At 50.3% G+C, this 25,653-nt stretch overlaps 1 protein-coding gene and 1 pseudogene across 1 annotated transcript in view; both read left to right on the plus strand.

The window, feature by feature from the left end:
• MEGF11 (multiple EGF-like-domains 11) overlaps window positions 1-25,653 on the plus strand; it is a 244,897-nt gene that overhangs the window by 98,846 nt on the left and 120,398 nt on the right. The window lies entirely within an intron of this gene.
• Window positions 10,152-10,590, plus strand: LOC105810781 (annotated as a pseudogene).

Consider the following 25,653-nt stretch of genomic DNA (forward strand, 5'->3'; position numbering starts at 1 on the left):
GTTCCCCACCCCTCGCCAAGGCTTTGCCCCGTCTCTCCATTCTGTGGACACAAGCCTCCCACTTAAGACACCACCTCTCCATCCTCCTCATCCCCCAGTTCAATTTCTTAGAAAAGGTGACCTCCTAATGCAGATGTGAGGTGACATTCTTCATCACCTGTTTACTCTTGAGAAGAGAGTCAGGGAGCACTTCCTGAGACACTAGCCCTGTTCTTGGCATCAAGGTATAAAGACGTAACTGACCCTTTCTGCATTAAAGGAGTTCGCGGTATAGACTGGAGCACAGAGACAATACAGTGTGGTGAAGGAGGGATGGACGGATCGATTTATCGATGGGTGGAAGGGAGGATGAAATGATCATTGATTCAGTGCCTATCGTGCTGCCCCTTGTCATCCACTACCTTCCTTAACACCAGCAACCACTCTGTAAGGTATATATTATTTTCCCAAATTCGTGGGTGGGATTTCAACTCAGGTCTGGGTGGTACTAGAAACCATCTTCCTTCCGCATCATCTTGTATAACAGAGATGTCTATTGCTTTGTGTAAGCTTCCCGACGGTAGAAGTTTCCTCTCCTTGCTCAGATCAGACCCAGATCATGGCCTCCTGTGGGAAGCATTCTTAAAACTCTTTCCTCCACCCCCCTCCCACTATACCAAGTACTCCTTGCATCTTTTCTTTTTAGTTTTTATTTCTAAAAACCCTTACTGTGGAGTATTTCAAATATATACAAAAGTAGAAGATTAATGTAATGAATTATTAATGTAATGAATCCCATGTAATCATCACCCGGCTTCAACCAACATCAACTCCTGGCCACTCTGGTTTTTCTATATTTCCACTTACTTTCCTCCTTGGCCAGGCATCATGCTAGTTTATGTGTAAATATTTCAGCATATGGTTACTTATTTCTGTGTATCTTTCTTCCTCTGGGGCTGGTATCGGGGTCTTTTTCATCCTGGAATCCCCAGTGCTCGGTTGACTAGAAGCTACCCACAGTGTCCTTATTAAATGAGTGAGCGACTGAGTCCTGTGTGGGGCCATTAGTAGGTTCCTGGTGCATGTTTCTGCCCCAAGTCAGCTCCTCAAGAGCCTGATTTCTCTCCAGGGCCAGCCTGCACCCAGCTCTTCCGGATGCCACGTTCCTTAGACTGCATTTGTGTGAGAACCTTTCTATTGCAGTGATCTGGGACTCTTTGGGTGGCTGATAAGGCCTTCTCAAATATGGCTTCTCCTGTGTCAACATCCCACGGGCATAATTACAGTAGCTGTGCAAACACACAGGCGAAGGGCCGCTGGGCTGTGCGTCATCTGGCATTAGTGTGGCCTCTGCCCAGACGTCCCTTGGAAGCCCTGCCAGGATAGCAGATGGGCCCGGCTCAGTCCCCCAGGGTGCCCCCGGCATCCCAGCTGGCCTGCAAGGCCCTGTTCATTTGCATCTTATTTCAGCCCAAGACGACCCACAGAGCCGGTCAGCCCTGTGGCCCCGTGGCCCTACGGCCCAGCTACTTTTCTGACAGTGGCATTGAGGGGCAGTTTGACGTGATCATTGAGTTGCCAGCCACTGTTGAGCACCTTACTGTATGCTAGCACCTGTTGGAGTCAGAGGAAATAAGACAGAGACCCAGCCTCAAAGAGCTCTAGATCTGTGGAAACAAGGAAAGCTCTAGAAGAGAATACTTGTGATGGAAATAGCCGTGAACCCACCCCACATACCTGAAGGCCTGTGATTCTTTTCTCTGTCTCTGGCTGGCTCCGTGAATCAGGGAAGTGTTGAGATAGCCCCTCGGAGTTTTGAGGCATTCCCTGTTACAGGCCGAATTGTGTCCCCTCAAAAAAGATATGTGGAAGTCCTAACCGCCCCCCAATACCTCAGAATGTGACCTTATTTTGAAATAGGGTCATTGCAGATATAATCATCAAAATTAAGATGAGGTCATACTGGAGTAGGTTGGGCACCTAATCCAACATGACTGGTGTCCTTATAAGAAGATGGCCACATAAAGACAGGCGCAAACAGGGAGAACACCATGTGATGACCAAAGCGGAGAGCGATGCAACCGCAAGCCAAGGGGTGCCAGAGACTGCCAGCGGCCACCAGAAGCTGGGAGGGGCAAGGAAGGATTCCCTAATGGATTTCAGAGGAGCAAGATGGCCTAATAGAAACTTCCAGTGATCCTTCTTGCCAACACCAAATTCAGCAACTATGCTCCCAAGCAAGCACCTTCAGAAGAACCAAAACTTAGGCGAGTGATCATACTACCTGGGTGTAACATTATATCAAGGAAGGAGGGAGGAAAAGACCATCTTGCATGGCTTATGCCACCCCTCCCAGCAGTGCTCTGTGTGCGGGGGGGAGGGACAGTGAAATGATTGTGGGACTTTGCATTGGAAGTCGGGGCTGCCCTGGCACAGGGGAACACCACACAGGGCACGATTCTGCCGGTGCCCACGAAGGGAGCATTTAGACCTGCCTGGCCAAAGGGAAATCCTCCGCCCCAAAACCTGAATTCCAGCCAGCCCCACTACCAGCTGACAATAAACATCCTGGGTCCCGGACTCAATTTGTTAAGGCAGTCGGGCCACAAAGGCTGCGGTCTTTGGGCAACTCCTATGACTGCGCTGGCTCAGAGCCAGTGGACTTGGGGTGCACCTGACCCAGGGAGACACCAGCAGTGGCAGCCACACCAGTGTCTGTGTCACCTCCCCTTCCCCACTACAGGCAGCACAGCTCAGGAGTCTTCTTCAAGACACTTGGGGAAAGGAAAGAGAAAAGTTGAAAGGACACTGTTTTGCAGCTTGGGTACGAGCTCAGCCACAGTAAAATAAAGAAGCACCAAGCAGACTCCTGAAGCCCCCGAGTCCAGGCCTTAGTTCCTGCAAGGCATTTCTGGACCCACCCTGGGCCAAAGGGAAACAAGCTGCCCTGAAGGCAAGGACCCAGTCCTGGCAGGACTCAACTCCTGCTGACTAAAGAGCCCTTGGGCTTTGAATAAACATCCGAGATAGCCAGGCAACAGTCACCACAGGCTTTGGGTGAGACTGGGCTGGTGTGACCTGGCACTGGTGGCCACAAGGGAGTGCCCATGTCACTCCTCCCCCAACCCTGGCAGCCCAGCACAGAGAGCGAGGGAGCAGAGTGAGAGACTTTGCCTGGTAATACAGGGAATCTTCCCGTATCTTACCCAAATCCACCAAGGCCACACCACCAGGAATCTGCAAGAGTCACAGCATTACTGGGCTTAGGGGCACCCCCAGTGCTCATACAGCTGCAGTGACCAAAGACTTAGATCGGAACGCTCACTTCCCTTTGAATACCTGGAAAGCCTTCTCAAGAAGGACGGGTTCAAACAAGCCCAGACTGCGAAGATTAAAATAAATACCTAACTCTTCAATGCCCAGACCCTGAGGAACATTCACAAGCCTCAAGAACACCCAGAAAAACATGACCTCACCAGATGAACTAAATAAGGTACCAGTGACCAATCCTGGAGCAATGGAGATCTGTGACCTTTCGGACAAAGAATTCAAAATCGCTGTCCTAAAGAAGCTCAGTGAACTTCAAGACAACACAGAAAAGAAATTCAAAAGCCTATCAGAGAAATTTAACAAAGAGATTGAAATAATGAAAAAAAAAATCAAGCCGAAATTCTGGAGTTTAAGAATTCCGTTGACAAACTATGAAATGCATCAGAGTCTCTCAATAGCAGAATTGACTGAGCAGAGGAAAGAAATAGTGAGCTTGAAGACAGGCTATTTGAAACGACATAGTCCAGAGAGAAAAAAGGATAAAAAAGAATGAAGCACACCTGTAAAATCTACAAAACATCCTCAAAAGGGAAAATCTAAGAGTTATTGGCCTTAAAGAAGAGGTAGAGAAAGAGACTGGGATAGAAAATTTCTTCAAAGAAATAATAACATAGAACTTTCCTAACCTAGAGAAAGATATCAATATTCAGGTACAAGAAGGTCATAGAACACCAAGCATATTTAACCCAAACAAGACAACCTCAAGGCATTTAATAATCAAGCTCCCAGGCTGGGCGCGGTGGCTCACGCTTGTAATCCTAGCACTCTGGGAGGCCGAGGCGGGCGGATCATTTGAGCTCAGGAGTTCGAGACCAGCCTGAGCAAGAGCGAGACCCCGTCTCTACTAAAAAAAAAAAAAGAAAGAAATTAGATGGACAACTAAAAATATATAGGAAAAATTAGTCGGGCATGGTGGCGCATGCCTGTAGTCCCAGCTACTCGGGAGCCTGAGGCAGGAGGATCACTTGAGCCCTGGAGTTTGAGGTTGCTGTGAGCTAGGATGACGCCACGGCACTCTACTCAGGGCAGTAGAGTGAGACTCTGTCTCAAAAAAAAAATAATAATAATAATAATCAAGCTCCCAAAGGTCATGGATAAAGAAAAGGTCTAAGGGAAGCAGGAAAAAGGAAATAAATAACATACAAAGGAGCTCCACTGCGCCGGGCGGCAGACTTCTCGGTGGGAACCTTGCAGGCCAGGAGAGAGTGGCATGACATACTCTAAGTGCTGAAGGAAGAAAACCTTAACCCTAGAATATTGTGCCCGCAAAAATATCCTTCATACATGAAGGAGGAATAAAAACTTCCCCAGACAAACAAAAGGTGAAGGATTTCATCAACACCAGACTTGTCCTATAAAAATGCTAAAAGGAGTTCTTCGATCTGAAAGAAAATGACATTAATGAATAATAGGAAATCGCCTGAAGGCATACAACTAACTGGTAACACTACGTACACAATACAAAATACTGCATTGCTGTAATTGCGGTGCGTAAACCACTTACATCTTGAGTAGAAGACCGGAACACACACCTATCGAAAATAACTACAGCAACTTTCTGAAAGACAGATAGTATAACAAGATATGGATGCAAGCAACAAAAAGTTAAAAACGGGGGCAGAGGGGAGGATGTAGTTAAAGGGTAGAATTTCTGTTGGATTTTTCTTTGCTTATTTGTTTGTTATATGTTTAAAATAATTGGTTGTAAAATGTTTTTTGCAAGCCCCGTGGTAACCTCAAATCAAAAAACCTACAACAGATACACAAAAAATAAAAAGCAAGAAATTAAAACACAATCCAGGAGATTTCAGAGGGAGTGTGTCCCTGCCCACAGCTTGATTTCAGAACTTCTGGCTTCCTGATACATTTCTATTGTTTTAAGCCACCTAGTTTGTGGTACTTTGTTACAGCAGCCACAGGAAACTGATCTGTTCCCCCTGGGGATCTGAGGTCCCTTGGAAAACAGTCTGTTCCCCAGAAGTTTATCTGAACCTTTCTTGGCCTCATTTCACATTTCAGCCCAGACCACATCCCCTGGGTAATGGAACCCTGCCTTCCCTCCCTGCCGCGTGAGCAAGGACCTCCTTCTAGTTGGCTTTAAGCTGTTGCCCTGGAGCCCTCTGTGTCCTTGGGGCCTAGGACCTTGTAATGATCCTTGTCATCAGAAAAATTGCTTTAGGGACAAGAGAGGCAGGATGATTTGTTTTTTAAGAGCATGAACTCAGCTCCCTGCCTGTCTTTCCTGCTGTGTGACTTTGGGCAAGTAACTTAACTGCTCTGTGTCTTGGTTTTATCAACTGTAAAATGAGGGTGATAATATTAGCATTTAACTCATAGGGTGGTTAATAGGCTTCAAGGAGTTCAGGAATTGGCCAGATAGTAAATATGTTAAGCTTCATGAGCCACATGTAAGTTTTCGGTTGTACTTCTCAACTCTGCCGTTGTAGACCAAGAGCAGACACAGTATACAAAGGAATGGCATGGCTGCGATTTAACAAAAATGAGTGGCAGGGCAGGTTTGACCCACAGGCCATAGTTTGCCAACCTTTGACTAGTGCTTCAGAAGCGCTTAGTTCAGTGTGTTGCGCAAAGCAATGCTCAGTGCGTGGGGGCCATCGTTGGCGTCGCACCTCAGAAGTTACAAGACCCTTTCTCGTACATAATTTCATTTGCTCTCATAGAAACCCTGTGAAATAGGAGTTTTCGGTATCCCCACTTTACAGACAGGAAAACTGAGGTCCAGAGGAGGTATTCTTCTTGCTCCTTAGGGAGCCTGAGGCAGGCAGCTTGCGTCTTGTGCTCGACAGCATGTGCTTGTTCACTAACCCAGCTCGTGCTGTGCCTTAATAAACCCTGGTTTCTCTCTTTCCCAGTCAATCAATTTACCAAAGATCGGAGTGTGTGCTCGGAGCGGTGTCTGGCTTACAGAGGGAGAAGTGGGAAGCGTGGAAATAGTCAAGAAAAGTATAAGCCACAGTTCCTGCCCCAATTTTCAAGTCAGCTTTTATTTGTGAATTAGGAATAACAAACCTGCCCATCTCGAAGAGTTGTTCTTTTATCCCTTGCTGTCGTTTGTGGATTCTTGCTTGTTTTTATTCATTTACTGATGCAACAGACATGTACTGAGTGACAGGGATACAACTGGGACCAAACAGGCGCAGTCTGGGGCAGGGCCACTGACAGCGCAAACGGCCTCTTGAAAACCATAAAAAGGTGGCCTTCCTCTGAGTGGACTCAACTCTGTGCTAGGGCAGTTGAGGGCAGACTGCATTTCAGCCCCATTTTCCCCTTGGCCCAGCACCTTGAGCAGTACACAACTTACACAGCCATACATGGTGTTCCTGTTCCCTGGAGCCTGAGTCTAGTCTGAGGCATGGATGTGAGTGATTACAGCAGTGATACGAGGGCTCCAACAGAGAGATGAACAAGGGGCTCAACTTCCTCTCCCCATCCACCAGCTTCAGACTCCCCGTTTGGAGCAGCCGCCTCTGTGCCGTTGGCCTGGCCCCATCCCCACCCCCACTGAAGAGTGCCTGCCTCACCTTGTCGGGCTTGGGGGGCCCCACCTGGAGGACCGAGTACACATCCTCTGTGAATTATACTTGCTGGTGTACCCAATCTGCATGAATGCAGGTCATTAAAAGATAATTATTAAACGGGAAAGAGGCCAGGAACGCATCAGTGAAACATCTGGAATTGTTTTAGAGCCCCGATGAAGGGCCAGTCTGAAGTGCCTTGCTCTCTACAGCCACCGCCAACATGAGTGCTGAATCTGGGTGCCAAAGGCCCACCTGTCACCTGCCACCTCACCTGGGAAGCCCTCCCGAGTGGCTCCAGGTCACACTCAGCTCTCTTTCCCCTCTCTGGGTTGCTAAACCACTCACGTTGGTATTCAGCCACCTGCTGTCCGTCATTAGCAACTGTTCCAACTGGGTTATACTTGTCTTCCTCGTTGGACTGTGAGCCCTGATACCACATTTGGCATCATCATTCGTTAAATCCCAGGGAATGTTGAAAGACCAGCAGCTCCAGAACTTTAACTGACACTTGGGAGGGTTTGCTGCAAGGTTGAGATTGGAGAAGGGTGACTGTCACCCCATCTCCGCCTGACCCAGCTCAGAACCCTCAGCCAGGTGGCTCAGCTCTGCCCGCCCTAAAGGTGCCAGTCTTGGGGGCAGCGCCGGCATCCTAGACGCTGTGGAGAGAGCAGGGGTGGGGGTTAGAAGTCATCAGGACCTGGGTTTAAACTCGAACCCTGGCACAGACACTTAGAGTAGCTTGCGTAAGCTCGAGCAGCCTGCTCGACTCACTGGGTGTGTTTCCTCACCTGTAAAATAATGCCGCCTACCTTTCGTTTGTGAGAACTAAATGAAATGAGGAAAGCAAAATGTCTAACTCAGCGCTCAGCATGTTAGAAAGCCAAAACACAGGTCCACTCTTCCCTCTGCCCTTAGGAGATTTGGCCTGCAGGCTGCAGTTAGGCTGAGACGAGAAACCTGCCCCGAGCAAAGCCTCCCCGGCCCGCTTGGAGGGCGTGGGTCGCTGTGGGCCTGCTCCGGGGCATTTATCCTTGTTGGCCTCCTCGCTGTGGAATGGAAGCTTCTCTCTCTCCTTACGTCTGCTAAAGGGAGATGTTTTCCAGTGGAGAGATACATCGTGGCGTCCCTATAATGCTATCACACAGGTAGCCGCCTCATCGCCTTGTATAAAATGCACCCATTTGTCATTCGTTTCTGATGCAGTAGATCTGAGGTGGAGCCCGAGACTTTGCACTTCCACGACAAGCTCGCGGAGATACTCACGCGAGTGCCGCTGCTGGGCTGGGGACCCCAGTTTAGGGAAATGTCTTCTGAACTGTACCGGCAGGAGCGTGGCCCTGAGTGAGCGGTGAAGCCCCCCAGGTGCTGAAGGGTTAAACCAAGCCTTCCTTAATGCTCCCACTTCTCTTCCCACCCCCACACCCCACCACCCCGCCTGCTTTGCATCCAGGTGCTGCTCAGCACAGGTGCCAGTGAGACCCAGGTGATTGGTTTTGCGAACTTGGCTCGATTTCCCATCATCCGCTCTGAGAAACTGCATCATATGGTAGGAAGAACACAGGCCTTGGAGGCAGAACTGGGGTTCAGCCTGGTATCTGTTCCATAAGAGGTGTGACTTTGGGCTGTTAGTGGTTGTAATTGGAGCATTGGGGACTGAGCTCATCTTGGCCTCGGTTTTCTCATCTGTAAAATGGAGACAATATGTTCTCCTGGCATACCTCCCATGTTTTGATGGGATACTTGAAACGTCTTGGTTAAACTAAAGGCTGAACAAACTATAATCTACTTGTCCCCGGTGTGAAAGAAGAGGAAAGAGTGAAAAATGGATTTTAACAACACAAAGATGCAAAGCCTTAGCCACTGAGGGGACTTGGAGGATCATTCCCTAAACATCCCCCTCCCCATTTTACAGAGGAGAAAACTGAGGCTCAGAGGCAGAGAAGTAACATGCCCGTGGTCTAATAGCAAAACCAGGAGAAGCATCCAGCTCTCCCCTGAGCCCTGCTCTTTCCTCCACACCAGAGTGTAAACATCTCCCCAAACCTGGGCTCAGAAATTCCACTTCTCCCTGTCACCCCATCTTTGAAGAGATGCCAGGTGTGTGCTCGGTTTATCATTGCTAACATTCCTAGGAAGTCTCCATTATTAATCTTGTTAATTACTCCTCTCTTTGCTCTCCCTGGTTCTGGGCTTGTCTCCTTTTCTGCCTCTCCAAGCCAAGACTGAAACAATAAAAAAGTTTTATTACATATAAAATTGCTTTGGTAAGTGCTACCATTAGCTGATAATAAAAAGAATTTTTTGAATGTTGCAACCAGTTGTTTTTACGGTTCCTGTTAATTATTCAAACTTGCAGGTATCTTGTGGCCCTGGGGATGTCAGGGTGGAGGGTGCCTCCTGTCCTTGTCCTCATCACCTGCCCTTGGCTCCAGGGGAGGGGGCCGTGGGATAGACACTGGGGCAGCAGCCAGGCTGAGGACACTGTTCCTACCGCTGGAGACCTTTCGTGTGATAAGGAAGATGGTTTTCCTTCGTCCTCACCTCAGGGAAAAATGTGGTCTAATAAGAGAAGTAAAGGCCTGCCTCCAGAGGGCTTCCAGAATGATGGGGGAGAGCCGCCAGCTTCCTGAGTTTGACAGCCTCTCTGTTTCACCCTCCCCCGCCCTCCCCGACCCATGATGGGGGTGGGAGGACTTCCGGGCTATAATACTAACCCTCGAGGAGCACCAGGCACTGTTCTGTGCCTACTTACATGTCATTGCTACTTTCGACCTCACAGCAACCCTATGAGGCAGGGGCTGTTCTTATCCCTGTTGTACAGCTGGGGAAACTGAGGCAAAGAGAGGTTAAGTCATACGCCTGAAGCCATCCACTAAGAAAGCAGCAGACCTTAGATATGAAAACCAACAAGCTTACTTTGGCAGATAGTGGGCTAATTTATCCCCTGACTATAGTAGGTGTTCAATAAATGCTCATCAATTCACTGACTCATGACAAATATGAGAAATGCCAAATGCTGTAGGATTCGGCGCCTGGGGGAGTCGGGGGGGGCCTTCCCAGAGCAGGCCGGTGTGATTGGAGGGCTGGATGCTGCTAGGACTGTCTCCCCATTGCCCTCCCAGCAGCACCCAACGTGACCAGCAGCAAGAAGCTGGAGCTGCTGCTTGCAGACCACCTGCATGCAGGTTAACAGGCCATGAAATGTCATTACCAGCATGTCGATCTAAGAAATAGCTCAGGTTGGCAGGTGCAGGGGGTCCTTCTGGCACAGAGCCACCCTGCCCGGTGCCTCCCCAGGCCAGGATGCTGCAGCTCGGGGCAGCACCAGGCACTCAGGACTCCGCTCAATACCCTTCTGGCACCGAGATGCCTAAGAAGGCTGGTGCGACACACAAGGGTAAGAGCCAGAGCAAGGAACCAGAGAGACCACTTCCCCCCTTAGCTCCTGTGGCAGTTGATCCTCAAGGTTGTGCCACCACAGCCATCCGTGCCAAACCCGGCTCCAAACAAAATGCTGTAACACATTTGACAGCAGAAGCCGTAAACGTAGCCATTGCAGCACCGCCATCGGAGGGAGAGGCTAATGCTGAGTCCGTATCTTTCCAAGGTCTCAGCACTCAGGAAGAGTGATGTGGTTTTCGAGAAGGGTGGTAAGTCTTGTGAAAAGGTGGTGAAACTTTTGGCCTCCACAACTCCAGAAGAGATTTTGGAGAAGTTAAAAAAGGAAGCCAAAAAGAAATAAAAGCAAGAAATGAGAAATGCATCATTGGGGAGCTTTTTTATTGCTAATGACCAAGAGTCTATTAAACAGGAAAATATATTTAAATGCACAGAAGAAAATGGAAAAATATGCATATATTTAAATAAGATTCAACAAAGTAGAAATTTGAAAAGTACTGTACGTTATTATGTAGGTTCTAAAATCCCGGACCCCAAACAGCCTGGAACACGTGACTCCGATTTCATGGCATTACACAGAAACAGAGCTGGCAAGGGTATTCAAGATGACCTGATTTAGCACCTTTCATTCTGTGCTGGGGCCTCTGATATCCAGGAGTTGAGAGACTTATTCAAGGTCATACCGTGCAGGTGGCAACTGGAACCCAGATCCCTTGTCTCCCTGGTGAATCAGTTTATCCTGATTATAAATGATAACATCTCCACAACAGCTCTGGAATTCTGGGGACTGCCTTAATCCAGTTCACAAATGACAGAGAAAAACCTGTCACACTGCTTTGTAGTCTTCCCTTATATTTTAAGATGCTTCTCTAAAAGCAAAAAAAAAAAAAATGTTTTTTACATCTTTCAAAGACTATATCGAACATTTTGTGAAAAAGTAAGAATAATCAAGACTTGTAATTTAATGTGAATTATAATTTTTGAGATGTCACTGAATGTTCTTCTTCTTCCATGATAACTTGCGATCATCAAATCCAGTAGTTCTTAAGCATCTCCAAAGATCCTTCGAAGAAGAAAGAGGACCTGGAAGCTATTTTCAGTATTCGTCGAAGTCTATCAGAAATCACATTTATATTAAAGTTTCAAAAATTAATAATAAATACATTTTTACATTGAAAAAAGAAATAGCGCAGGTTGTTGCTGGCAAGGATAGCAGATCGGCCAGGAAGGGGATCCAGGCAGCCTCTGCCTCACACTCCCTTTCTGCAGAGGTCCCTGGGGCCTAGCAGGACCCCCAGGGAAGCAGGAAAGAAAGAAAGTGGGAGAAGAACAAAATGCAGGGAGGAGTTAGAAGGGGAAGGGAAAGTTGACAGAGGCCTATCGTCCCATTGGATGTGCCTGGCACGTGGAAATTCACTGCATGAGTGATGAGTAGTCATTTGAGAATAGATGGTGGTACCAGGCTGGGCCCCACGCTGAGTTCAGCCTGCACTGAAGTTTACCAGCTCTCCCCTGAACGTATCTGGCGAATTAATTGCCTCCCCACCCCCTTCCTCCTGCTGCCTTCCAGGGCTTGCCTTTAGTTAGGGAGACATGGACTCCAAACATGAAGTGGCTCTCAAGGCGGGGTGTGACACAGTGTCACAGAGCCAGTAGAAAACACCAGGGCTGCCGGGCGTGGTGGCTCACGCCTGTAATCCTGGCACTCTGGGAGGCCAAGGCAGGCGGATCGTTTGAGTTCAGCAGTTCGAGACCAGCCTGAGCAAGAATGAGATCCCCGTCTCTACTAAAAAAACAGAAAGAAATTAGCTGGACAACTTAAAAATATATATAGAAAAAATTAGCCAGGCATGGCGACACATGCCTGTAGTCCCAGCTACTCTGGAGGCTGAGGCAGGAGGATCGCTTGAGCCCAGGAGTTTGAGGTTGCTGTGAGTGAGGCTGACGCCACGGCACTCTAGCCCGGGCAACAGAGTGAGACTCTGTCTCAAAAAAACAAAACAAAACAAAACACACCAGGGCTGTCGGAAAACATGGGCAGGAACATTCACCGCAACGCTGCGTGGAATAGCAAGGCATTGGAAACAACACAGACGTCCATCGACTGTTAAGGGGATATCTGTTCAGACCTTTCATTCTGTGCAATACCGCCTGGCAGTGAAGGTGAATGAAATAGAGCTGCGTGGAACAACGTGGGTAATTCTCTGAAGCAATGTGGAGAGCAAAAGCAACACTGCCTTAGCGTGGGTTCCCTGAAAGCAGAGCCCGAGTACAGGGAGCTCCTTTGGGGGTTGTCTCAGGAAGGAGAGCAAAGGAGCAGGAAGAGAGTGCAGAAGGGGAAAGCAGGTCACTGCTGTGGCAGCTGGGGCTCAGGCCCACGCTGCATGCACCTGAGAAAGGGCCTCTGAGGGAGGGACGAGGGGCAGTTATCACAGGCTCCTGCCCCCCACTGGTTGAGGGGGGCCCCAGGCTTGCTCCGGGCCCTTCCAGCTGTGCCTGCCCAGACTGAGCAGCCTCCTGGGATTTGGGAGAGAGCCCAAGGCAGGGAAGCAGAGAGACCACAGGGCTGAAGTGGGCTACAGGCGGGGTGCCCTGAGCAGTCCCCACAGCTGTGCGGCAAGCAGGTGGGCTGAGGGGACACGGCACAGAGTACACAAAGCATCTGCCACAGGTTGCATACGTGTATGTCAAGCTTAAAAACATGTACAACTATAATATGTACTAATAATGGGTATGTATGTGGTAAAAACAGAAAGATACTCATGACAGGGATAAACGTCGCATTCAGGATGCTGGTTACCTCTGGGAAGAAAAGGAGACACACCTTCAGGAAGCCAGCACAGGAGACGTCACTTGTATTGTGATTTTTTTCTTTTTTAATCCAAGTGGTAGATACATGGGTACGTTTCATGACTTTTCATATATTTAAAACATTTTATTGTCATCATAAACACCATAGAAACGCATATGGAGGGACCTCAGTGTGAACCGTCGGAGGCTGTGGTTCATGGCGGAAGTTGGATGAGAGCCTTAGAAATAAAGGTTGAATATGCGGGTGAGGCCGCGTTGCACAGAGTGTTAAATACCGCACTGAGGAGTCTAGACACCACAGGAATATTAGGAGGGCAGTAGTAGTAGCAGTAGTACCCGAAGAAATAATAATGTGCTGCGTGCCAGGCATTTGGTTACATACCCTATGTGCATCAGCTCTCTTAAACTACCCAACAGTTTCCTGAGGGATTGTCAGTCTGTTTTCTGCTGCTGTAACAGAATACCACAGACTGGGTAATGTATAAAGAAAAGACTTGTATTTAGCTTTTGTTTCTGGAGGCTGAAAAGTCCAAAGCATGGCACTGGCAGCTGGCAAGGACCTCCCTGTTGCATCATAACATGGCAGAGGGCGTCACATGCAAGAGGGCAAGAGAGCCAGAGACAGATCACTTTTATTTTTATTTATTTATTTATTTTTTTGAGACAGAGTCTTGCTCTGTTGCCCGGGCTAGAGTGCCATGGTGTCAGCCTAGCTCACAGCTACCTCAAACTCCTGGGCTCAAGCGATCCTTCTGCCCAGCCTCCCGAGTAGCTGGGACTACAGGCACGCACCACCATGCCCGGCTAATTTTTTCTATATATTTTTAGCTGTCCAATTAATTTCTTTCCATTTTTTGGTAGAGACGGGGTCTCGCTCTTGCTCAGGCTGGTCTTGAACTCCTGACCTCGAGTGATCCTCCCACCTCGGCCTCCCAGAGTGCTAGGATTACGAGCGTGAGCCACCGTGCCCGGCCGAGAACTCATTTTTATAACAAAGCCACTCCCACAATAATGAACCCACTCTCGTGATGGTGATATTAATCCATCATGAGAGCACAGCCCTCATTAATCCATTCATTAGGGCAGAGGGATTAAGCTTCCAACTCGTGAACCTTGGGGGAACACATTCAAACCGTAGCATTCCACAAAATCCATGTCTTCTCACATGCAAAACACAACCATTCCACCCCAGTAACCCTGAAGTCTTAACTTGTTCCAGCACCAACTCAAAAGTCCAAAGTCCAGAGTCTCATCTGAATCGGATACGGGTGAGACTCAAGGCACGATTCATCTGGCCATAAATCCCCTCCAGCTGTGAGCCTGTGAAATCAAAGGAAATTATCTACTTACAAAATATAATGGCGAGGCAGGCATAGGACAGACGCTCCCATTCCAAAAGGGAGAAATGGGCACAAAGGAAGGAGTAACAAGCCCCAAGTAAATTCAAAACCCAACAGGAAAAACCACATTTATCCTGAAAGCTGGAGAATGATCTCCTTTGACCCTGTGTCCTGTATCCCAGGCACACTGGTGCGGCGTTGGGCCCCCCCAGGCCTCAGGCAGCCCCAGCACCCCCACAGCATTGCTGGGATCAGCCCATGCTTCAGCTCTCTGGGGTTGGAGTCTCGTGACTGCAGCTCCCCCAGGCTGTCATTGCATGCTGGGAGTTCTACAGTTCTTGGGTCTCAGTGGCAGTGCCACCCCTGTGGGTCCACTAGGCACTGCCCTGGTGGGGGCTCTCTGCCACAGCTCCAACTCCACATTTCTTTCCAAGTGGCATTGCCCTTGTGGGAGCTCTCTGTGGTGTCTCCGCCTCTGTGACAAGTCTCTGTCCGGGCCCCAGGCTGTCTGATACATCCTTTGGGATCTAGGTGGAGGCTGCCATGACCCCACAGCCCACACGCTCTGCACACCTGCAGATTAGCACCATGTGGATGCTGCCCAGGCTCTCTGCTTGCTCCCTCCAGGGAAGCAGCCGAAGCTGCACCTGGGCCTACTTGAGCTCCTGCTGGGGCAGCTAAGGAGCACTATGCTGCAATGCTGGGAGCAGAGAACCTAGGTGGAGCAGTGGAAGGCGCCCAGGGCCATCCCTGGAACTATTCTGCCCTCCCAGAATTCTGGGCCTGTGATGGAAAGGGAAGCCTCAAAAATTTCTGAAATGCTTTAGGGTCTTTCTCCCACTGTCTTGGTGACCAGCGTCTGGCTTCCTTGTATCCGTGGTTATCTCTCTAGCAAACAGTCTCCGGGTCACACCTGGATTCCCTGTCCTAAACCTGCCTTTTCACTCTTTGCATGACCAGGCCGCAAATTTTCCAAATCTTTCTGCTCTGCTTCCCTTTTAATTATAAATTCTGTTTTTAAATAATCTCTTTCCTCTTTTATTTTACTGTAATCAGTTAAAAGTAGCCATGCAGCAGACTGCATGCTTTGCAGCTTAGATATTTCTTCCACCAGATGTCCTAGGTTGTCACTCTTAAATTCTGCCTTCCATAAAGACTTCACCACAGACACAGTTCCTCCAGGTTCTTTGCTACTTTGTAACAAGGACGGCCATGGCTCCGGCTCCCAGTACCTTGTTCCTCAGTTTCATCTCAGACTTCATCAGAATGGCCTTCAGCATCTGTAGTTCTATCAACATTCTGATTACCACCACTTAAGTCATCTCTAAGAAGTTCCAGACTTCCTCGGTCTTCTCCCCTTTGTCTGCCCTCACCAGAACCGCCCTACTGCTCTGTCCATGGCAGTACAGGCTTTTCCCAGCATTCACTTCAAAACCGTCCCAGCCTCTACCCATTACCCAGCTCCAAAGCCTCTTCCACATTTTCAGGTATCTGTTAGAGCAGCAGCCCCACTTCTCGGTACCAATTTTCTGTCATAGTCTGTTTTCTATTGCTGTAACTGAGTACTACAGACTGGGTAATTTATTTACAAAATAGAGTTGTATTTAGCTCATGGTTCCAGAGACTGGGAAGTCCAAAGCATGGCACTGTTTCTGGGAAGGGTGTTCTTCCTGCATCCTGACCTGGCAAAGGGCACCACGTGGTTAGAGGGCAAGAGAGCCAGGGACAGCTTGCTCTTAGAACAAAGCCACTCCCACAATAATGAAACCACTCCTGTGATAGTGACATTAATCCATTCATGAGGGCAGACGGATTATGTTTCCAACACATGAACTTTTGGAAGGCACATTCAAACCATAGCAGGCATGAACTATTATTATCCCATTTTATGTATTTGGAAACTGAAGCCCAGAGAAGATAAGTAGTTGCCCGAGGTCCCCCACTTAATTGGTGGCAGAATATGGATTTGAGTCCAGGTCAAGCTCAGCTTTCCACAACTTTCCTCACTGCCTTTCCACTGTGGTCTTCACTGCCCCTCCCTTGCGCCCACCCCCACGCAAATTCCTGAATGAGGTGGCAGTACTTCTCTTAGAATGGTAAACAATTAACCTGCACAGCATCTCTGATCTGGTGGTGGTGGCATGCTGGGTTGAGGTAGAACCCCAACCTGGACTCAGTGAGGGAGAACGTGGTGATCTGAAAGTGGTATTTGTGAGGAGGACCTCAAGTTTGCTAACCTTTTACCCAGGCCCTCCCTCCCAAGGCAATGGGCTTGTGTATTCTATGCTGCGTCTCATGGAGGGAAACCAGCCTGGGCCCAGAAGGTCCCGGCTGTGCACAAACAGGCAAATCGCCCCCACACATCCAGGAACATGCACTGGAGCATACCGGATGTTAACTGGTGGGGACCGAGAATGGGCTGTTCTTCATGCAAAGGTGAAGGGACCTTTACTCGGGTAGAACACAGAACCCATCAAAAGATGCTTGTTAAGAGCCTACCTTTGAGGATTTGGTCCTGATGCTTCGGAAAGGTGGTCAGAAAGGAAACCCAGCTTTTCTCCACTTAGACAAGGTATTTGCTTTTCTCGTATCGGGCTGGTAAGTCCAATGGCCTGGGCTTGGGGACAGGATGGGCAAGTGCAAGAGGGGCCTAAGTCCGACTAACCCAGTACATGAGCCCTTTCACATTTCCACTTATTTTTCCCTGAATGGAAATCAGGCCGCAGGCCGGATCCTCAGACCAAGCCTGGGAATTAATTAGGCATGTAATGCTCATTAGCAGTAATGAATGTTCCTTGCTAGAGTCCTTGTGCAGCTTGGTGGGGGACGGGGCCTCTGTGGTAAGAACTGAGAATGTTTCCCTAAGCAGGATCTTAACTCTGCAGGAGCCCCAAAGCCTGTGTATGAGGGTGTGTGTGTGTGTGTGTGTGTGTCGTGTGCGATTGAGGCGCATAATGGATGTGTGGTTCGAGGCATGTATACAACATACATGGGATATGTAATGTATGTTTGCATAGCACCAGTCCATGATGGGTGGGTATTACATGTGAAGGTTTTGACATGTATGTAGTATGTGTGAGGTGGGAATGTGGCGTGTTCTGGACAAGTCATGCAAATACCTGCCATTTTGCACATGGCATGTGTGTAGCACGCATGTCACAGATGTGTGGTGTGTGTACGCGAGAAGGCGTGCTTGAATTCATCTGTGAGTGTGTGCTCAGGTGTCTGAGCCTGAAGAACTTTGTCACTGCCAGAAGCAATGGATTACTGAGAATTCCCATGACATTGGGCAGAATTATGGTCCCGCTTAGCGCTGAGATAACATTGGTTGGAGAAAGGACGGGTGAAAAATGTTCCCAGGAATGGAGAAAAGAGTTCAACTGGCTCAGCAGAAGATGAGCTGGGGAGACAGGGGCGGAGAGGGGGATACTTGATTAAAACTGAAAATCTCTGTTACCAGGAGGGAGAGGGTCAGGGCAGGGGAAGGGACGGCTCAGCCCAGAAGGCGGGGGAAGACACAGTCGGTTGGTTGGTTGGTCGGTGTGAGCAGGAACCCCAGGAGGGGCCTGGATGTTAGCAGAACGATGAGAGAGGAGGAAGGCCTGGGCGGGGAGGGGGAAGACACAGACATCCCCACTCGGCCCCAGGACAGAGACAACTCACGGGAGCTATGCCGTTGGGGGCAGGTGACGCAGTGCCCACCTAGAACATTTCTTGTCATCTCTGGGCTGGGCCTCCAGGAGAAAGACCCCCCACCACCACCACTGTTGATCAGTCACAGAAGCAGCTTTCCTCTCCTCTTTTCCTGCTCTAAAGAGATTTGAGCAACATGACCATGTCCCAACTGGGACAATTTTGAGACAAAGGGGCTATTAATAATTATACCAAGCCAGAAGGTGAAAACTGGGACTGTGTCAGGCACTCAAGATACGTAGTTTCTCATGGCTTAGGGATCAGGACAGGTCAGTGTGGAGAGAATGGAGAGAAAGGCGTCTCATTCCTTATCCGGGCACAGCCTGTCTCCCCTGGGCAAGGCCCCAGCAGGGAAGACCTCAAATGCCATCAGCCCATTGAACTTGAACTTGAACTTGAACTTCCTCTGCAGCCCTCCCTGGCTCACCCCCCATGGGTACCCTGCAGGACAGCATGGGCTTCTAGGAGACTCTGAGAAAATCCACCCTCCTCACAAAAGTACCCAGAATCATTTCGGGGTACCCAAAAAAGCAGGGCAATTGTGTTTGCCTGGCCGGCCACACCTCTCTGAGGCTCAGCTCCACCCAGAATCCCACTGTTTCCTTGGACTGCAGGGAATGGCAGCCAAGATGCTCTGGGATAGAGTCAGGGCAGAATCCAGAGCCCCCCAGACATCAGCCTTCTCCCCTCCCCTCTCTCTCCTTGTATTTGTTTGGCAAACATTTATTATTTGGCTACCTAACTTTTGTGTCGTGAAAATGGCATTATAACAAAATTACAGGAAATGTTTAAAAATAAAAATAAATCACCTCTAGTCCTACCACCTAATGCAATAATTAATTTCATTTTTGCATTGTCCCTTCTGATCCTTGTCAGCGCACCTTCATTTTTATTACACAGTTAGAATGTACATATCATTTTACATTGAGTTTTCGATTTCACCTTTTTTCTATAAGCAGTTTTTTCCATATAATGTAGTTTTCATAAATATTTTAAATGGCTACATAATAGTTTGTTGAGTTTATATACCATAATTTACTTAACAATTCCCCTATTGTTGAACATTGAGGTTGTTTTCCGTTTGGGGCTGTTACAATGTTGAAATGAATATCTTCATGCATATATAACACTTGTTATTCTTTTGAATGATTTCCTTCGGATACAGTATTACAAGTGGGATTACTGGGTCAGAGTGAATGAGCATTTTTATAACCCGTGATAGATACTGCCGTATTGCTTTCCGAAATAATCATTCCAATTTTCAACATTATCGGTAATGTGTGTAGCATTTTCAACACAACATTGTCAGTGGTGCATGTTATCATTTGTTTCTCTCAATTGCTAATTTAGGAAGTGTAAAACACTTCGTGTTGCATTAATTTGCATTTATTGGCTTTCTAGCAAGGGCAAATATTTTCTGTGTTACAAAAGACCTTCATTGGACCGTATTATGTACCGGGGCCTGTGCTAGGTGCTGCAGGGGCTGCCAGGAAGAGGCTGGTACGGTCAGAGCCATCTTCTTGGAGAAGGTGCCATTGAGGTGGCTCTGGAAGGATGGATGAGCTTGGAACCTGAGAAGGGAGGAAGAGCAGCCCACGCGGAGGTTACAGCTCTAGCAAGGCGTGGGGTGGGAAAGCATGGGGTGTGCACTGGGAACGGGGGTGGATGAAGGGCGAGGCGCAGCCAGCAGGGGGAGGCAGCATGTCAGGTGAGGGACTCCAGGCTTGGCGAGAGCCTGGGAAGAGCCTGAGGCAGGGACTCTGGGAGGATGCTGGTGGGTGCACGGTTGTCAGAGCACCTTGCATTTGTGTGCCACATCCATCTTTTCAGAGTGTTTTTCCACTCCTGATCTTTTTCGACCCTGAATATTCCTTCAACACAGTTGTCTTCACTGTCCCCATTTTGCAGATAAGTAATCTGAGGCCCAGCTCTCTTAACTGACTCACATTTAGTCACAGCTTAAGGGGCAGAGCCAGAACTCGAGCCTGGGGTTTCTGATTCTCAGCCCAGCGCTCTCTAGGGGACATTAGGCCACGGGGAGAAGAGGGCACCGGGCTCTCAGCCCTGAGCACGCATCAGCACCATCGCGAGTTTGAAAAGAACAGGAAGATTCTTGCCACCCCCACCTAAGACCTGCTCAATCTGAATCGTCAGAGGAGGGGCCCCGGATCTGAATCTCCGAACTCACCAGGTGGTCCCGAGTTACTGCCTGGGTTGTGGCCCAGAGATAGGGTGTGACGGGACAGGAGGCAGACCCCCAGAGGGGCAGAGGGAGGAGCTGGGGCTCTGCCACTGTGGACAGGAGGATGCGTGGCCCCGGCTGTCCCAGCAGATGGTAGGTTCACAGTGATGGAGCGGAATGAGCTCCAGGTGGTCTTGCCTCATCGTCAGGCCCACCTGCCCTGCCTTCCTGCGCGGGGCGCTGTCTGCTGGTAGGGGCAGCATGAAGAGGACACTAGTGCATGGGCACCACAGCCCAGCCTGGCCTCAGACGAGGGTGATTTGAGGGCTTACGAGGGCTGCTGGGAACCTGAGTGTGGACTCAGCCGGTGCCTGAAAGGGGCAAAGTCAAGATTCGAACCCAGGTCTTCTGAGTCTTTATGTGTCTGTAAATCCGGAGGTGTGCTTGTCTCCGAGTGAGCCTGCTGGCTGGCCTGGCCTGGCCCTCTTGGAGCTGGGTGGGCAGTTGCAGGAGGGCGTCCGCAGCTAGTGTCCAGTGCACCCTGGATCTCAGGACTGTCAGGGTGCTGGGGCACGAGGGTGGCTGAGGGTAATCAGCCAGATCAGAGGCAGCGCGACATCACTGGGACATGTGTCCTTCGGTGGCACAGAAAAGAAGAAAAAGATATTTTCAAGTTACATTTCATATAAATAGGCCATTTCATTCTCCCACTGGTCCTGGCAGGCTCTGGGGGCAGTAGGGGCACACCTATTTTACAGGTGCAGATACCCTGGCCCCGATCCGCATAGCTACAGCAGTAAAGCCAGGATTTCAACACAGGTCACCAGGCCCCACATCCACGGGGGTCTCAATTATGAGCTGCATTAATTTGACAAGTGGTTCACGGAGAAGCCTCAGGGCTGGCAATGAATAAAGAGGATAAAGCCGTGGTCCCCTCATCAAGGCAGTGCTACTCAAAGTGGGTCCCCTGACCACAGCGTCACCATCACCTGGAGCTTGTTAGCAATACTGACTCTTGGGCCCCACCCCAGACCGCCCCGAATCAATTTGAATTTTAACAAGACCTCCCAGGTGATTCTTATGCACATGCAAGTTCGAAAAGCCTGTCTCCAGACAGGTCTGCATGCTGGCTGCAGAATACAATCACCTGGGGAGCTTTGAGAAGGGGAAAAAAATCTCCTGTCCAGGCCCCACCCCTAGAGCTCTGAATCAAAATCTGGAGGGGGCCTTGGCATTGACATTGTTAAAGTTCCCCAGGTGATTCTTACGTGCAACCAGGGTGAGGAACCGCCGGCCTGGGGTTTCCTAACCGATGCTGGTCGGGCCTATCTCTCCTGACTCCCCTGCCCTGTCCTCCTTCCAAGCGTTCAGTCTGCGCAGCTGGGAGGCATCGCTGTTGATTAGCATCTGCCGGAAAGAGATGGGCCAGGAATTCCCCATCATTAGGGTTTAGAGAGGTAGGTCCCCAGAGCATGGAAAGCAGGTGCCAGGGCCTGGGTCAGAAGTTCACGAAAGCTTAGGTCTGCAAGCACTTGGTTTCTGGGGAGCCTGAAGGAGCTAAGGGGTGGGGGGACATTCTGAGAGGCCTGCAGGGCGAGAAGAAGCGCAGTGCAGCAATGACGCACACAGCACTGCTGGCCGTGGATCTAGGTGGCAGGTTGCAGTATCATTCCCACTTCATGGAGTAAGAAATTGAGGCTTGGAGACTCAAGGTCACATAGGCTTGTAGGAACTGGGACTTGAGCCCAGGTCTGACTCCACTGTCTACTCTTGTCCTCAGAGTAAAGCCAGGCAACCTAGTGGACCCTGAGACCCTCCCATTTGAGCTTTCTCCATCCCCGCCTCCCCGCTCAGTGCCTCTAGGCCGACTGATGGGCTGAGGGCCCACTGGGAGTTTTAATGAGCCAGCTAGTGTGAGCCGGTGGAGGCCCCCACCCAGGAGCCAGCATGGGACCAGCCCCTCCTGAGGTGGCTGCCAGTGGCCAGGAATTGTGGGAGAAGCTGGAGAGAGAATGTGTGTGCGTTTCCCCTTTCTTGGGCACCGGCCCAGGTTTTGCATCTACTTGCTGGAAGAGAGAGTTCAATTTGGCCCTGATACAAACTCCACAGTCACTGAACTGCCGTCTTCATTTAGTTAACGTTCTTTCTGGACAGACCTGGCTGGGATTCATCTTCATTATCCAGTGAGGGGCTTACTCTGGCCAGCTTTGATCTCTTGCAGATGATTTCCCCTGCAGGCCATTAGCAGGGTGGTGGGAGGCTGGATGCCAGGAGGGGGCCTGCGACACTGTCCCCACCAGCACACACAGCCCCACTGCCCCCAGTCAGGCGCCCAGGCCACCTCCAGCAAGGCCAGGTCGCCTCTGGCCTTGCTCAGCTGAGCTGGGAGGGGCCGAGGGGCTGGCTTCTTCCTCTCCCCACAGCGCCCCTGCCCCGCCCCAGCACTGCCGACTGCCATCCACAAAGCCCTTCCCAAAGCCCTTCACATCCGATTTTCATAAGCTCCAAAGCCAGATCTATCAGGAATTGTGGCTTGGGCAAGTTATTAATACTTCGCCTCTCTGAACCACAGTTTCCACATCTGCAAAATGGGGCAGTACCGCCAGCCTTACAGCTTCTGGAAACGGTGCCATGACATGCCAACACATAGTAAATACCAGTGATCGTTATTACTTCTGAGAGGCAGGTATTGCTTCATCTGTTTCCCAAACAGGGAAACTGGAGCTCATGGAGGCCCTCCTGGCCAGATGTGTGACATCGGGGAAGTCAGTTCTCTCCAAGTCCCAATGGTGACATCCCCGCCTCCCGGGCTTGCTGTGAGGGTCAGGAGAGAGAAAGTGTGTGAGGGCAGGCCCAGGAGCCCCAGGGCTGACGACAGGTTCAGAGTTCCGGAGATGTGGGGCTGCCTCCGTGGGGGGATTTGTTCCGGGCAGCCGTGCTCCCCAAAGCACCTGAACTCTAGCGTGCGGCTCTTAAAATTCTTCCAGCCTTTGGCTTGGACACCGGGAGTGCAGATAGCACTGGGGGAGCATATATTCAGGGGTACTTGAGTCTGGGCTCCCAGCTTGCAGTCCTCAAACTTGGCCCAAATAAACTCTCTACTAAATTAATTTTGCCTCAGGTTTTTTTTTTCCTTTAGGTTGACAACACACGCACGGTGAAAGACAGAGAAATCTATATTTGGGTTTCTAACACTGAGTTTCTTCGTGAGGATATGATGATTTATAGAAAGGTAGAGAAAAACAAACAAATAAAAAGATACCACTGACTGGGTCAGCAAAATCCAGAGTCTGGTTCCCAGCTCTGCTCTGGGCTCCCCAGAAACAATCCAGCCCCACCCCGAGCATGCAGTTCTTCCCCTGTGCTCAGCCCACCCCACCGTGTTTGCCTTTGTTTTTGTCATTGTTGTGGTTGTTGTTTTGGGGTTTTTTTTTTTTTTTGAGACAGGGCCTCACTCTGTCACCCTGGGTGGAGTGCAGTGGCGCCATCATAGCTCACTGCAACCTCAACCTCCTGGGCTCAAGCGATCCTCCCGCCCTGGCCTCCCAGAGTGCTAGGATTATAGGTGTGAGCCACGCGGCCCAGCCCCCAGCTCGTTTTTGCTGGACCTCCATCCCCTCTGCCCCAGCCCTTTCCTATCCCTCCATCCTCAACCGGCCAAGGACAGCCTCGTCCTGCCCCCACCCTCCAGACTGACCCCACCATCCCCACGCCCCTTCTTGGCTGCCGGCCCAGCCTCAGGCCTTTCTCTGCAGGGCTGAGCCCCCAGCTGGTTTTAATCCCCTGCGATTGGCATCTCTGACGGCACAGGGTCAGGCATTTGGTCTGCGCAACTGGAGCTTCGCAGCAATTATCTGCCCACGGTGGCCGGGTCTGTAATCCAGCCCATTGATTCCGCGGCTTTTCTTCTGCACACACTCGTGGGCACGGCGACCCCACTGGCATCTGTGCGAACTCTGCGAAGACAGAGAAGCCTTTTGCAACTGGGCTGCGAGTCTTTGAGCAGCGTCTCCGTTCGGGAAGGCTGGCTGGGAGGACTGCATAAAGTGCCTCACAGATCCACACAGATGCCTTGTGTGCTCCAGCAGGGCGCCTCGGGCCGGCCGCCTCGCACCTGACCACCCATTCATCCGCCTTTTCACTGAGTCTGCATGTGGCCCAGGCACGTGGTTACCGTCTCCAGCCCTCAGCTAGGCCTCCTACAAACTGGGTCACCCTGCAAGGCCATGTCAGAGGCTCTCGTGGATACAGCCGGGCTTCGTCCAGGCAGGCTCCAGCCCCAGGCCCTGAGCTGACGGGCAGCTTACCGCACCCTGGAATTCCGCGCAAGAAGCAGCTGCCACTGGCTTCTATCCGAGGATGGGGAAAGAACAGGGTCTCCATCTGGGCTTTTCTCTGAGCCCAGGAGACCTGGAACTTCAAACAGAAATTCTTAAGCTGTAGTCCGTCCACACGCTGGGCCTCAGCAGGACCATGAAGTCCTTGAATTACGTGTGAAGTTGTATGCGCGCGTGTGCACATGCACATTTTGGTAGGGACAGTCCACAGTTTTCATCTGATTCTTAAAAAGGTCTGAGAGCTAACAGTGTGGTCAAACCATCGCTGCCTTAGACCATCGGCATGACCATCGGCACTACCGGGGAGCTCAGAGGGCCCCAAGCCAAGCCTCTCACTTTACAGGTGAACCAAGGGTGCCCCCTCCACCGGGCACCCTCCTGCACTACCTTATGTGGTACAGAGAGCACATCTGATAGAATTGCCAGCAGACTTGAGGCCCCTTCACCTGGCCTGCCACCTGCCACCATGTCCAGGTCCTGCCATCTATGTCCCAGGCCGGGATGGCACTCTGTTCTCACTGCAGAGGTCTTTATATCTGACCTCTTGCCTGGCCCTCATCCTGGCCCTTGCCAGAGCCTCCAGACCCAGGCTGCCTGGCTGGACCCAGCCTCCTCATGCCCTTCATCCCAGCTGACCCAGGAGCCCTCACATGGCCTGTCTTCCCAGTGACATCCCTTTCCGGGACTCCCCCTCCCCCCAGGCCAGCCACAAGGCATCCTCTGGCTCTGGAGAGGCGTTTTTTTCTCTTGCCAGAAACCACTTTGAACTTTGCAGACTCTTGCAAATGGAAGGAATAGTGAACAGAGGGCAGAAAACAACTTCCTACGAATAACCCTGTGCCCCCTTCCTTCTCTTCTCCCCTCCTCTTCCTGAGTTTCCCAACTCACACCAAGCCACCTGGGTCCTGGTTGCACACTTTGCCAAGCCATCATGGAAGAGTAGGGCCTCTTGGGAAACTCCTCTGATCCCAGCATCTCCTGTAGAAAACCGCTTGGGCTTGAGCCCCGAACACTGGCTGCTGAATTTCTGTCTCCGTGAGACA

Source organism: Propithecus coquereli, unplaced genomic scaffold (assembly GCF_000956105.1).
Source record: "Propithecus coquereli isolate 6110/MARCELLA unplaced genomic scaffold, Pcoq_1.0 Scaffold221, whole genome shotgun sequence".
Taxonomy (NCBI): domain Eukaryota; kingdom Metazoa; phylum Chordata; class Mammalia; order Primates; family Indriidae; genus Propithecus; species Propithecus coquereli.